At 44.3% G+C, this 12,341-nt stretch overlaps 1 non-coding gene across 1 annotated transcript; it reads left to right on the top strand.

Moving 5' to 3' along the window:
• The first annotated feature begins 3,842 nt into the window (after nucleotides 1–3,842).
• LOC128586914 (U6 spliceosomal RNA) lies at nucleotides 3,843–3,945 on the top strand. The gene has a single exon (XR_008380371.1). It is a non-coding gene; the product is annotated as a U6 spliceosomal RNA (small nuclear RNA).
• The last annotated feature ends 8,396 nt before the right edge of the window (nucleotides 3,946–12,341 follow it).

The raw sequence follows: 12,341 nt of genomic DNA, 5'->3' as shown, positions 1-12,341 counted from the left end.
ACAATACCCAGCTATTCTTTGTTGCAGTTGTTTAGCTGGCCCGGGACGGGCTTTGAACTTGGTGCACGTGGCTGACACCATAACCACTGTGTTACGGGTGCCAAGCTGGCCCTTGGGTTTTAAATGGGTTAGTATTTCTAAAGTGCTATAGTAGAATTTGTGCTTGGCACATAGAAGTTTCTATGTAAGTTTATGTTAACTCCAATAGGCATCCTGCCTGCTTTCCATTTGTTATTAGACTCGTGTAGGAAGTTGTCATTGGCTTTCTTGGGTCAGGTGAGACCTGGGAGGTCCTGAGAGCAGTGAGCTCTGCAGGACGCTGGAAGCCATTCACCGCAGAGCCTGCTGGGAAGAATGATGAAATATTTGATAAGGAAAGTTTTATGCCACACTGAATACTCACATTACAGAATGTGCTTCTCCATCATGTAACTTGCATGGCCAAATGGCTGGTACATTTTATTCCTCTGCTAACTTGATAATTCTGTTCCAACAGGAAAGAGTCTAACATGACTTTCCCTAAAAACAACAACAAAAACCTTAATTAGGCCTTTCTTCCTTAATTTTCTCTTGTTCATGCAAGTTTTAGACACACTGTATTTGCTTCCGAGAAGAAACCCACGTTAGAGCAGAATTCTTAGAAATGCATTTTGCTTCTCCTGAACTCTTAACACATTTGTGGCAATAGATTGCGTGGTTGTTGGATGTTATTAAATACATCCCAGGTGTGAGGCTGTACGTAGCCTGTGACATTTTCAGGGACCACGTTCCTGTTTTGTGAAGGGTGTTTTCCTGTTAGAACCATGAACTATGTGCTGACCAGCTTTGGGTTTCACCTGCTCCTTTCAGATCTGGCCGACAGGTGGGATCTGAACTGTATACACCTGTGAGGTGGTCTGCATTGAAACACTTGATGATTTTGCTATGAAGGCTGCAGGGATTCAGTTCTAATATTCTGGGAAGCAGAGCTGTCTTTACAACACTCTCTTCACACTCCCCCTCCTTACCCCTGCCCCATCTCAAACACTTTCATGGAGGATCAGGTGATTCCAAGCCCATGTGCTGCTGGGGGGCAGTTTCCATGGCATCCGATGGAGAAGGCTGTCATCTGGGGATTGTGGATTTGGCAGCCAAGATTCTGGCTAAGGTTTGTTCCATATCCTGTAAATTTCATGATAACTTTCACAGCGACAGACTCAGAAAATATATCCTCTTCCCTTTCCTTTTTAGAGGCAGACTTGAGTTCATACCAGGCCTTATTTTTAGAAACCGATTTATACTCCTTTTCTTTTCTCCCTTGATATAGCAAAAGTCATTTTGAGACAGCGTGTTACTTATTCGTCACTGAAACAGAATTTACCTTTTTCAAACACCTGCAGGTTTTAACCACAGACATGTGAAGTTTTTTCTAACCCCTAAGCTTTGTCCAGAAAGAGCATCTTCTTTCTGTCAGACGCTGAGCTGTGTGGAGCTTGCCCTTTGTGGGGCGCCTTTGTTACGTTCTGCCTTCTGACCTCTGCTTCTAAAGACAAGGATTTCAAACCTCCTAACCAGACACTCCAGGTTCTTCCTGCTTCCAAATATTTGCAACTTAATCTCTTTGTATTTTTCACAGCCTTTGCGAGTGTTTCTCTAGAGCTCAGCCGCCACTCATCTGCCCTAGCTCCCTCTCAGACTCGTCCCGTTTTCTGAAGCCTCTTGAGAACCTTTGAGGTGGCCACGGACCTTCTTCCCAGAGAAATGTTCCTGCATCTCTCTACAGGTGCCTCAGCCTCTACTAAGGAAGTAGTTTACACCTTATCCCTAAAGTGTAAAGGATTCTGATAGAAATTTACAAATCATATTCCACACTTGAGAACAATGCTCTAACCTATTTATTGGATGATGAAGAAGGTTTCCAGGTTTGTGTATGTGGGTCCCAGAGCAGTAAAAGGCTGCACAGCATGTCCAGACTGGGCACAAAAATTCCTTCTGCTTGAGCCATATGATTTAGCAGATTCTATGCTATTAGAAGTGTCTCTGCCTGGGAAAGATGCTGTGAGGGGCTGGGAAGGAAAAAAAATATATAAAAGTGTGTGTTTTTTAAATTCTCTTAACAAAAATAATCAACACAAAAGACTTCTGTGACCAAATGTGCAGGGATTTCTCCCCATCAACAAGCAAGCAATCAGCGCTACAGCAGACACCAGGTGGGTGTCCTCCAATTCAGTTCTATTCTGTGTATTCCAACACTATCTACCTGGAGATTGTGTCCCGCCCCAGAGACAGAGGGCTCAGTCCTTAAGACTGCACCCCCACTTCAAATGCCAATCACATCTGACTGACTGGCTATAAATTGGGGATCCCAAGACTCTCTCCTTGGAGCCAATTAATTTGTGGGAACAGCTCCCAAAACTCAAGGAAGTATCTTTCCCAGTTTATTATAAAGGCTGTTATAAAGGATACAGAGGCACAGGGCGAGATATGTGGAAAGTGGTGCAAAGCTGCCAGAGCCTCTGGGCCTATCCAGCTATCCAGAAGCCTCTGAGCCCCGTCCTTGTGGGGTTTTATGCAGGCTTCATTACACAGGCTTGATTGGCTGTTGGTGATCAACTTAACCTTCAGTCTCTCTCCTGTCCCTGGAGGTTGGAGTAAACTGAAAGTCCCAACCCTCTAATCTTGGCTTGGTCCTTCAGGTGAGCTGCTGTTGGGGGGTCTTTGCTTGAGAATCCCAACCTTGTTTGAAAGCCTACTAGAACAATGACACTGAAATTAAGTAACTTGCCTCAGTTTAAAAAGTATCTGAGAAGGCCTGGAGAGGGCTTACATTAACGCAGGTTGAGTCAAAAAGAAAATGCAGCCTCTCTTTGGCCTCTTCAGAAGGCTTTTGTTGATTTTCAACAAAGGTGCATATGCAAAATGTAAAGATATCAAAAGATAGGGTGGAAGGAATCTCAAGTCCCCAGGAACATTGTGTAGAGAGGCTGGGTAGACAGCAGGGGCCTTGCCAACAAAAGAAACAGCTGATGGAATATTTAGGAAGTGGGAGGGAGAAGGTAGTTCTATCCCTGAAGAGCAAGCAAACCAGGTTTCCTTACCTAATTACACATCAAAAGTTCAAGGAGTTTAATCCCTCCCACCTGTTGACTCTTGACTGTCTCTAGGCCTAGTCCAACCTGTCCAGGTGCCTCTGGGCTCTTAATCTTCGTGGTTTGGGTAAACCTCCAGGGATTGCCCTTCTTCAGGCTTTCCCCTGGATACACCAGGTTTGAGGCCAGGTGCCCCACTGAGAAGTCAACCTATCTACCTCCCACAAGCAGCCCCCATCTGGGAGCTCCCTGGGGTCTGCCTGTCATCAGTCAATATCTAGCTGACAAAGTGACATAACTTTGGAGAGTCTACAGATTTTGGTAGTTGTACGCCAGGAAACCCGTGAAAGATAAATACACATCTTACAATATCACAGGGATTTTACACCAAAACCCAGCAGGAACATTACAACATGGATTTCCAGGGTTCTAGAACAAGGTTACATTATCTGTAGCAGAGAATTATTCACCATTTGAAAAATAGCTCCCAGTGTGTTACTAGGTCTTGGTAAAGGCAAACTTTAAACAAAGGACATCAAGGGATTTTGTGGCTAGAACTGCTCAGCGTGAGTTGGTTTCTGTCGAACTTACTAAGTATTAGGGCAGTATTTTTCAACCTTTTTTTTTAATCTCACAGCACCCTTGAATATATAGTTAAAGCTTCACGGCACACTTAAATTATATTGATTTTTTTAAAAAAAGAGAAAATATTTACTGTAATTTGAACTTCTTTTGAAGACAATTTAATTAATGATCTTTAAAATTTGTCATGGCGTGCTCGCTTCGGCAGCACATATACTAAAATTGGAACGATACAGAGAAGATTAGCATGGCCCCTGTGCAAGGATGACAAATTCGTGAAACGTTCCATATTTAAAAAAAAAAAAATTGTCATGGCACACTATTTGAAAATCACTGTATTAGGGTCTGGGAGGCCTAGCAGCAAACCACTGAAAGATGGAAACGAGAGGCCCAGGATCAGGCACCAGGAGGGCCAAGGGGCAGGGGCAGGCAATAGGAGGGCTAGCTGCCAAGTAGCTGGTTAGTGTTCTCAGAGATTGGTGTCATGTCAAGATCGCGTTCAATATTGGTATCTACTGCTGAAAAGTTGGACATTTATGAGCAATGGTTATTTTCATTCCAGGTCCCATGCTTTTGGGCCCCTGTATGTCCTCCACTGCTGCCACCGTGCCTATTCCATTCATGAGTCCATCGTGTCAACACTGGGATTGCCGGGTCACAGGCCACGTCATCTGCCGGATTAGCACCTCATGATGCTCTTTGGTAGACATTAAGGTGCAAAGCAAAGACCTTCACATCTCCTGTCCACTCCCAAAAGTCCAGTCACAAGCCCATTCCTTCTGCCCAGTCTCCTAATCTTTCTCATTGCCGGTGCCTAAGAAACCCAAAACAAGCCATTTGCCACTGCCCACGAGTTTGTGTATAGTCTTACCTAAGGATACATCACACACAAAATGATGACTCTTTGGTGTATTTCCTAAAGTTGTATTCACTGGGAAGATGATCCTCACCACTGTAGTAAGAGCTGCCCTCCCCTGCTGGCCTTAAGTGTGAGAGGTGCTGGAGAAACAGTGGTGGGTAACATGGGAACTGGGCCACCTGCTCCTAGTTTGGGTATAGGTTTGCTTTTCCTGCCCACAGGGACTCAGCTGGCACCAGTAGCCAAAGGCTTACAAAATTCCATATGTCACTCAGACTAAGGACTTTCAAAATACTCACTTTAAAGTAAAATGGCAACAATCTGTAAGTGAACATATAGTCCTATCACATACCATACCAGCCAAAGCTGCTGGCATAAGAGAGATCTCAAAAAGGTACACTGAGATGCCAGCTCGGAGATGATGGGGCATTGTCCTCAGGATGCAGAATATTCCTTGAATACTTAACTCTCACATGGTACAATGTCCCCAACAGTTGGAACACATGGGTCTGGTACCCAAGGGGTGGAAACAGGAATGGTTCCACTTACCATCATTCCTGTTGACCCGCTTGTAAATTTTGTGCTTCCCCATCCCCTCAACATTGTGTCAAGGCCCTATGCTCAGGAGGATACTGCCACCAGGGGGTGCAGTGAGAGTGATTTAAAGGAAAGCTGTAGGGGTTGTACAATCAGCAAACTCAAGAAAAACAGCTGTTCCCAGTGTACTGCACTGAGAGCCATAATCAGACCGAAATCTTAGAACATTTTATGAAAGGGAAATGACGTAGAACGTGGGCCAATATTGTGAGTTTTAATTGAATAGTGCAGGGTAGCAGTGACACATATAACTCAGATCACTGCATTTTTAGAAAATCATAGAAATCGAGGGCTGAAATAAACTTCTAGTCGAACTTGTTTATTTTAGATGGATGGCAACTGAAGCAGGAGAGGTTAAGAGACTTGTACGAGATCTTGCAGAGAAATCAGTAGCAGATCTGGGACCAGAGCCCAGGTGTCTGACCCCCAGGCCAGCATCCCCTTCCTCCTCCAGTACGCCAGTTGTCCTTTTTAACTGTGTGTGAATGTTAACTTTCTCTGCATTCTGCATACACACTGCAGAGAAGGCTAATGAATAACCGACAGATATCCCGGTGGCTAGGAGAAGTCACCTTAGCATTAAAAATTCATTACAGAAATCTGCCCCAAATAGATAATTAACCAGACTGGTGTCAGCCTAATTGGCTCAAATTAATGAATGCAGCTCCACTCAGATTTTTTTCAACTTTTTTTTTTTAATTTTTGGTTGTTTGTTATTGACCCCCATACACCTGCATTAAAATCACAAAGGCATCATAGGTTTCCCTTTCTTTACCCTCACAAAACCATTTTGAATGTCATCTGAGTGCTCATTTTGGGTAGGAACAAGATATAATTCACCAGTGCCTCACACTAACTTCTCTAGGTCTTTGGGGACCAATAAAAACTTACATGCTTTTTTCTCAGCACATTTCCCTTATCTCAGCATAACAATTTTTCATGTAACATTTCATGTAACATTTTTCAATAATGCCAGTTTTTTGATGTTTTGGTTTTGGTTTTTGTGCCCTTATGAAGACAAAACATCTAGAACCACCCAATATCCAAGGACTTCAGGAAATCATTTTATTATTATTATTTTTAAATCAATATTAGGATGCCTCAGACGAGCAGTGTTTGGGCTCAGCATACATCTTATTAATTCTGTGACTGTACTGGGCTTGAAGTAGAGTGAGATCATAGTAATAAAACCATAGTTTTAGTACACTTTTTAGATAACACCAATTAATGTATAATGTACTATCGTTCAATTCTCTCATCTACTTTATGAGACTGGCATGAGAGGAGGACTGGTAGCTTCTACAGTACCCACCTTCCTGTCTTTGTTTAGCTGGACACTGGGCTTTCTGAAATAAAGACCACAGTCTCCAGCCTTCCTTGCAGCGAGGCATCACCAAGTGACTTTCTCATTAACGAGATGCAGAAGTGCTCTATGCAACTTCTTATAATAGAAAGTGTGCCCTTTCTTACCTCTTCCTCTTCTTGGCTGGAATACAGTTGTGATAACCGGAGCCTAAGTAGCCATCTTGGACCAAATAGGAAGCTATGTGTTCGGGGTGTTGGGACAACACACCGGAAGACTGGGCCACGGCCATTTTGGGGCAGCCATGCCAACCCCAAACTGCTTACCTGAGATTCCCATACACAATAGAGAAATTCTGTTTTGTCTAAGTGACTGTTGTCTGGGCTCTCCGTTGAAACTGATCCTGGAAGACGCACTTGAGCTACACTGCCCTACTTAAGATGTTCTGTAAACATAAAATACACACTGGATTTCAAAGGCTAAGGGAAAGAAAAATACTATAAAGTGTATCATTGATAGTATTTTACATTGATTATATCTTAAAATGATGTTTTATATGTTTTGACTTAAAAATCGTATTATTCAAATTATTTCTCCTGAATCTCTTTACTTTCTTAAATGTGACTACTAGAAAATTTTAAGTTAAGTATGTGGCTCACGTTATATGTCTACTGGATGGTGCCAGCCTAGTGTTGCTCTGCGCAGTCTCTGTATCTGCACGAGGGAATAGAGGGAGTTCCTGAGGGTAGGTGGAGAGTTCCCATGGCACATAAACATGGGGCTAGATTCACGCTCAGGTCTACGTGGTGCGACCCCAGTGCCTTCACCCACTGCCTAATGTGCCTCTCCACTGGCGTCATGGAGCTCAGGGACGGAAGAGTGAACACCATCCTGAACACTAATTATTGAAGGCAGAAACTGCTGGCAGCTTGAAGAATTGTACTGCCTTTCCCCTCAAAATATGTTTATAATCTGATGAGTTCTGTGGTGTTATTTTCAAATCACACATTTCCCAGCATATAAAAATATAATGTGATCTACTGAAAAAGAAAGTGAAACCCAATTTTCTAAACACTTCTGCTGCCTTTGATTCAGAAAGAAGACATTTAACTTGGGAAACTTTTCCACAGATCACCCCACAGATGATGGAGGCCTTGTGGAGAAACTTTCCTTGGCAGCTGAAGGCCTTTAGCCCCTGTGATGAGCGAAACCCCTGGGTGGTGCCCGGGGAACAGCACATACTGACTTGCAACATGACCCCCTTGTCTGGTTGCTGTAGATCTGGCTGCCTGGCCACGGCATCATCTTCGGGTAATAAGTTCAGTTTAATCTACACCTTTAACTCACTCACCTGTCCCCATTTCTGCTATGGTACAGGTGGTAGGTTGGCCCCTGTGTGAGACTGGACGATTAAGTTGTAAACTCATCTTAGAAAAAGTGCTACCCACTTCATTGCTGACTATCAGTACGGACACCTGATGGCCGACAGGAGGTGTCCGTACTGAAGGTGACTGTAGTGATATTTAGCAATGAGGTATGTAGTGCTTTTCCTAGGATGAGTTCTCGAACTTAATTGTCAAACATCATGCTTGTTCTATGGAACAGGGGTGCATTTTCTGTTGGGAGATGGCCCGGCACCTCCAGCTTTCCTGATTTCTCCCTAAAGACAACTGTAGACTGGAACACCCTGACCTAGCTGAGGTGAAAAGTCAACTTAGCTACCTCCTTGTGGGCAGCCAAAGACGGCGCTCAATGTATTCATAGCATCCTCCATTATTCTGCTCCATGCCAGGCTAGACACAACTAGACTCACCACCTCCAAGTGATTCTAAGACATAAGACAGGCACGGTCACCGAATGAACTTGCACGTGATCTTTTCATCCCTTTCTCTCTCTGTAATGCTGCCATGACTGGCCAGAACGGTACCCAGACGACTTAACTGCCTGTGGAGCCACCGTACGAAACTAATGAGCTGTTCGTTAATGCACCCATTGCTCCCCTCTCCTTCCTGTGGCTTCTGTCCCTGGTTCAAAAGCAAAATTAACAAGTTTTCTCCTAAGAGGCGTATCTGTGCTGCAGCAGTCAGCGCTTTGAACATTTAACTTCATTTTCCGAATCATTCCAGAAAACACTTAATGGCTCTGGGCCCAGACCTGACCCCCGCAGATCCCATTTGCAGGAACCGTCAAAGGCAGATAAATCATCACCAGTAAGTACATTTTGCATTTGGCTTCCAAACATGGGAGTGTTTGGGCAACTGTGGGTCATTAGACTTTTGCAAATTAAATTGCCCTGAAGATGCATTTCACTAATACAATTGAGGACACTGTGTGGCCCTAACAGCATATGCTAATCTCAGAGGGACACAAACCTGTGTTCATGGAGGATGTTTGTCGAGAGCAGAATGAAGAGAATGCCCTCATTGGCCTCTTTTTCTTCATAGGCAACATGTCCAGTAAATACCAAAAATGATGCTCAGATCTGCTGCACACATTCAATGCAACATGCCAGCGTGTTTTCTTTTCTTCTAAATCTACTTACAATCTCCGGTTCCTGAATTCACTTACTCTAAAGAGGCTCTCCATGTGCTTTTTGCTTTAGAACCAGTGTAGAGGTAGAGGTAGGACCCTAAAACTCAAAAACCTTTTACATTAACTAATGTAAAAGTATGAAGTTGCTGGTTGTAGATATTAGGGAATGGAAGAGATTGTGACAAACTGGGGCTTTAAACCTCACTAGAAGTGGGCAAATGTAGTTCTAAAAACACACACAAGGCTGGGTGCTGTGGCTCATGCCTGTAATGCTAGTAGGCTTCTGGGAGGCCGAGGCAGGAAGATAGCTTGAGCTTAACAGTTCAAGACCAGCCTGAGCCAAGAGCAAGACCACATCCCTACTAAAAATAAAAAACTAGCCAGGCATTGTGGCAATGTCTATAGCCCCAGCTACTTGGGAGTCTGAGGCAGGAAGATGGCTTGAGCCCAGGAATTTGAGTTTGCTGTGAGCTATGACACCATGGCACTTTTGCCTGAGGCAACAAAGTGAGAGACTCTGTTGCAAAAAAAAAGAAAAAAGAAAATAAAACAGGGGCTGGGTGTAATGGCTCCTGCCGGTAATCCTAGCACTCTGAGAGGCTGAGGCAGGTGGATTGTCTGAGAAAAAGCAAGACCCTCTTAAAAAAAAAAAAAAAAAGTCAAGTGTCGTGGTGGGCACCTGTAGTCCCAGCTACTAGGGAGGCTGAGGCAAAAGAATCACTTGAGCACAAGAGTTTGAGGTTATTGTGAGCTATGATGCCCTGGCACTCTACTGAGGGTGACAAAGTCAGATTTGTGTCTCAAAAAAAAAAAAAAAGAAAACAAACAACAACAACAACAACAAAAACCCAAAGCAGAGTCTCACTTTGTGATCCCAGGATAGAGTACTGTGGCATCACAGATGACAGCAACCTCAAACTCTTGGGTTCAAGTGATCCTCTTGCCTTGCCTCAGCCTCCCAAGTAGCTGGGACTACAGGCTCCCACCACCATGCCTGCCTAGTTTTTCTATTTTGGGCAGGGAGGGGGTCTCACTCTTGCTCAGGCTGGTCTGGAACACTTGAGCTCAGGCAATGCACCTGCCTCAGCCTCCCAGAGTCCCAGAGAGCTGGGATTATAGCGTGACCTCGCCTGGTCGGCAATTACTGTCTTACATTCCTTGTGAGTGGAATATTCTGTCTGCCTCTTTGGTTGAGAAATTCATCATTAATCAGTCCTGGTATAAACCTTTGTCATAAAATACATTCCTACCAGGCCTTGCTCACTCTCTGTCCGTGACCTGCTTTGTGTATCTGCTGCCAGCTGCAGGTCCAGATCACGTCCACTGTGGTCTGAGGACGCAGACATCTCCCATTCATCCAGATGTCTGGAGACAAAGTTCTACCCAGTCGCTGAATTTTGAGTATTTTCCGCATCTCCGTGGCCCCATCTGACCGCACTGCTGTTCCCCTGGACCGGAGGAGATGGAAGCTCCCGTGGTTATCGTCACGGGGAGCAGGCCTGTCTGTTATAGGCCTTGATTCTGGTTGCCGGGAAGACAGACTATCTCTAATTTGCTAATTTTGTCTGAAAGCTGCCAACAGAGCCTGAGGAATGATTTTATACTTTTCTATTTGCTTAAATTGTTTTTCTCCCACCACCATCCATCATGTATAGCGAGCAGTCCTGGTCTCAAGCCAGCTCAAATTTAGTCCAGGTCTCAAGTTGAGCCCAAGTTCAAATCCAGAGAAAAATACAGCTTAAGACACACTTTCAGTGTCATTTACTCAAGTGTTTAGTGCTCAGCTGACAGTGGTAAGGACAAGTTGTCCCTCAATATTAGTTCTCTTCTTTATCTACAGAGACTTAGAATTTTAGCTGGGCCCATGGTTTCCAAGAAAAAAAAAATTATTTCAAGCTTCCTTGCAGCTTAAGTATGGCAATGTGACGGCAGGATATAAGAAGTATATTATGTACAAGTTCTTGGAAGTGTGCGTAAAGGAAGGTCTGTTCCTTTCCGCTTTTCTTCTCCCTGCTGGCTGGAATTCAAGTGGTGATGGTGAGGCTGCAGCAGCACTTTGGGCTCTGAAATGACTCTGGGGATGGACGTCAGCATAATAGAACAAAACCATAAGAGGGATCTGTGTCCCTACGATCACGAGGCCCATGCCATTGTTGGCCCCCATCTGGATGTGAGAGGGAAGTAGGCATCTATCTGGCTTACATTTACTGGTGGTGGTCAGGAAGACAGTTACTATCACTCACAGTCCAAACTTTCCCAATCTAATACAGAAGGTATCAGGTGGGTGCCCCGAAGCAGGGCCTGGATGTATCTCAGGCTCCCCTTCTGGGGAAGCTCCTTCAGAGAAGTGTTCTTCAAAGTCCTCATTCCGTTTTCCTTCTCCTTGACCCAGGAGACCCCTTTCTTTCCCACCCAGATCTCCGGCAGTTGCAATTCCCCCCTTCTGTCTCCATCACACCTCATGGCACTTGACCATGCTCTACCTTTAACTTGGTTTGTGCTCACTGCCTCAGACAGACTGTGAGAACTAAGGATAGAAAAATGTCTCTGCTCTAATCACCTTTCCCACTGCAGGGCAAAACAAAGCATTAAGTTTCCCGTACTCCATGAGCTCTGCAATTGAATTAATTTGGAATGCTTTGTTGAACCCCACCTACGACCTAACCACACTGTCTATTCCCCAGAGAAATTGTCTCTGTAGTGGGCTAAATTATGATACTCTAAAATAGGGACTCTTTTTTTTTGAGACCAAGTCTCACTCTGTTGACCTAGGTAGAGTGCCGCGGAGTCATACTTCACAACAACCTCAAACTCTTAGGCTCAAGTAATCCTGCCCCAGCCTCCTGAGTAGCTGGGACTACAGGCACCTGCCATAATGCCCAGCTAGTTTTCTTATTTTTAGTAGAGACAGATTCTTGCTCAGGCTGGCCTTGAACGCCTAAGCTCAGGTGATCCACCTGCCTTGGTCTCCCAGAGTGCTGAGATTACAGGCAGGAGCCACCAGACCAGTCTGGCATAAAATAGGTAGGGACTCCTAACTTGAGGAGGAGGCAGAGGGAATTCAGAGTCCATCAATTCTCTGCAAAGTCATGGCTGTGGGAATATGAGCTTTTTCTGGAGATAAGGCCAGTCTCTCATTAGAATTCCAAAAACAGTCATGCCCCCCAACTGGCCTACAGCAAACAAGAAATCTTTGGGTAAAATGACCCTAGAGTTGGCTGTTGGGTGAGGGTCAGAGGAGAATGAAATCTCCACGGATGACTCCCTTTATAAAGAAGGCAAGTCCACCTGTAGCTCTATATAATTTCTACATCAAAAGCTTAGGTTATTTTTAAAAGATTTAATTTTCTCTTCCTGGTATCCAAGAGACTTTAATCCTTAATCTCAGTTGAAGAAGCAA

The sequence above is a fragment of the Nycticebus coucang genome, chromosome 5, assembly GCF_027406575.1.
Source record: "Nycticebus coucang isolate mNycCou1 chromosome 5, mNycCou1.pri, whole genome shotgun sequence".
NCBI classification, from domain to species: Eukaryota; Metazoa; Chordata; class Mammalia; order Primates; family Lorisidae; genus Nycticebus; species Nycticebus coucang.
Note: the sequence above shows the minus strand (reverse complement) of the source record. Positions and strands in the feature narration are given on the sequence as shown.